Raw genomic sequence first — 2,948 nt, 5'->3', positions numbered from 1 at the left:
TAAAAAGAATACTACATCTACATGGACCCAGAAATCAAGACAGTTTGAAATGCTGTGAACGAATTCCACTACGTTAGTTTTGCATAAATTCCCTTTTCTAAAGCCATGCTGGAATTTAAAAAAAAGAAATTGACAGAGTCATCTTGGTTGACAACGTGGTAGTACATGATGTGCTCCATTAGTTTACAGGGAACCCTAAAAAGTGGAGCTCGTTAATAGATAGAAGGAAGTCACCTCTTCTGGAGACAGGAATAAGCTTGAGACCTATGTCCTCGACTCGCACACATACTAAGAACCTTTGACACAGATTAACGTATCTTCATTCCAGCTCTTTCACTTTCAGATGTTCATCTCTGTTGAGTGGTCTGTCATTCTTGTAATACAGATTGGAATTGAAATGCAGGTGCATAAGGGATGCTCTGAAAGAAAAAGTGTTTGGTTTTAGTCCTCTTAATGTTTCTGAAAACGAAAACAAACTTCACGGTGACTACTCTTCTGAAATTAGCAATTCCAGGATGACAGCAAAAAAAATATCTTGCCATACCATTATATCCACCTGGCACTTCAATTGAATAATGGCAGTTGAAGATGACGATGATTCAATTTAATGACGCATAAGTAACTCGGGCTATAGTGTGCCAAAACCATGGTAAAACTGTGACTTGTTAAATATCAGATGATTATACTAAAATAATATACTTTGTTGGTTGGTAAATTGAGATATAGACAAAAACATGATATGATAAAAATAAGCAATTGAAGAAAAGGCAATTGTTGGCTTCGTGTGACTGATGTCGAGTTTGCCACACTACGTGTTGAATAATAATGTACGCTGATACGCTGTAGCATATAAAGTACAATCATACACACGCTCAATATGTGGTGGATATGTGAAACCAATATACACATACTTACATTTCAAACTTTCTTGAAAAAGGCAGTCCAAGTCTGTCGGATTTGCCGGACTCTATACAAAGCCAGTAAGCACAGTGTGGAATGACTGATTCATCTTTCGAAGGTAGAGGGTGCAGCTACCACGACGCTTCGTCATCTCAATGCTTCGGAGCGGCATAGCCTAGTAAGAAGCCATCAGAAGGATCTCATAACCATATCTTGGTCGAAAAAGTGGAGGGTTCTGTGGGATATGTAAGAAAGCATACGCGTTACACAACAGCTACGAGAATGATCGACTGCACCTGCATGGTTTTCAGTACGTAGACTTGGAACTGAAAAATAAATGTGCTAACCTTGTTGATACTACTTTTCCGTCAGGACCACACGAGAGCACATTTGGTTTTTTTTAGTTGAAGGTATCATCAGGTCCCCATGCTCCTTTGAGATGCAGCAGACAGAAGTTCGCTGAGGCGAGTGACTGCCGTTGCGGTTCGTCGCTTCGCAGCAGATCAAGAACAGTACACCGCAACGATAGGTGAAACGTTCAGAATATGGTGACCAACTCCAACACCAACCCAATGACCGAACAAAGAGGATGAACCGGGAGTCACACAAGTTCGCAGTTAGCAAGCTCGGCATACGGCATCCATTACAGCTGACCGGATACGGTAGCATATATCGAACGCCGTGTACAGATTGAAAAGAAAATCGTAGAAACTGTTGCAGGTGATAAATGCAGGGTATATTTTTCTTCTTGAGGCTCTGTAACAAAAACATATTAACGTAGAAATGCCATTTCACGAAGGAAATTGACAGATATTGCGTGACCACGTGACGCGTTTGAGCCAATTGTGGGTGTTGCGAGTGGCCCCCGTGTTGACGTCATCTTGATGGTGGGCCGGGGTGGATATTCTATATAAACGTATGTTTTCTCGGTTTGACGCTAGGCGTGCTGCACTCGGATGAAGTCGAATGTTTAAAATTCGAGTTTAGAGAAACCGTGGGGTTTTAATGCATGAATTTTTGCATGGAGAGTCCTTGTTGGGTGCTTTATCGACTACAAGTACGAAAGAGCTCCCTCAGTTTCTGGTCAGAGTCCCTTTAAGCTTGTCAGGACACTCTGTGACAAGAAGGTCATAATTGATCCAGCTGGGAGGATGGTTTCTTGGCACTACATAGACAAGCTGCACCAGATCCAGAGGGACCAAGGTCTCCACCTGGCCAACCATCTCCGTGCTGCACACATCAACCGGCGCAAACAGCCAATGAAGGTTAGCTCGGCAGCCCAGGTTTTGAGTACATCCGTCGCAGATGCTCTGGCCGAGTGCCGCTGCAACCATGTACAGGGCTTTGAGGGGTCTCAGGCGACAGAACAGTTTCTAAGACACATCAATGATATCTTTGACGGCTGAATTCCCAGAGTATTCATCAGAAGAACTTGAAATAACCACTAAACAGCAGCAACATTGGAAGGGTGACATGCTTGTTCGAATTAGTGCAACAGTACTTGTCCAACCTCAGAGAGTACCCAAATGGACCTAAGACTCTCAACACAAATCGAAAGACTGGGTTTCTGGGATTTAAAATTGCTATGCATAGCCTGCTGCAGCTATATGAAGAAACAGTTTCAAGAAAGAAGGTCCTAAAGTACATTCCAGCACATAAGATATGCCAAGACCACTTGGAACTCTTTTTTGGCGCTATCAGATCACATGGTCGTCAGAACGATAACCCAAATGCAAGACAGTTCAGCTCTGCTTTGAAACGTCTAATCGTCCAGAACGAGATACAGCAGGTCACCACGGGGAACTGTTGGCCACTAGAGTCAGCATCCATTTTGATTGTCAGTAGCGCAAGTGTACCATCTCCCGAACAAGTCATCAATTCGACAACTCCGCGCAGACAGCTCCTGACATCTTCTGAGGAATCAAACATTGACGACACTACTGACCATGATTATTGCTTGGACCCAGGACGAATAACAGACATTGCTGGAAGGGCAATCACCTACATTGCGGGTTTCGTTGTGCGCCAGTTGCAGAGGTCCTTGATGT

General features: G+C 43.4%; 1 long non-coding RNA gene across 1 annotated transcript; it reads right to left on the bottom strand.

Moving 5' to 3' along the window:
• Nucleotides 1–224: 224 nt before the first annotated feature.
• Nucleotides 225–1,468, bottom strand: LOC135375757 (uncharacterized). The gene is made up of 3 exons (XR_010417379.1): nt 1,248–1,468; nt 916–1,135; nt 225–419 (listed from the first exon to the last, which is right to left on the bottom strand). It is a non-coding gene; the product is annotated as an uncharacterized LOC135375757 (long non-coding RNA).
• Nucleotides 1,469–2,948: the final 1,480 nt, after the last annotated feature.

This window comes from Ornithodoros turicata, chromosome 1 (genome assembly GCF_037126465.1).
Source record: "Ornithodoros turicata isolate Travis chromosome 1, ASM3712646v1, whole genome shotgun sequence".
Lineage (NCBI taxonomy): Eukaryota > Metazoa > Arthropoda > Arachnida > Ixodida > Argasidae > Ornithodoros > Ornithodoros turicata.
This window is presented reverse-complemented; position numbering and strand designations above follow the sequence as displayed.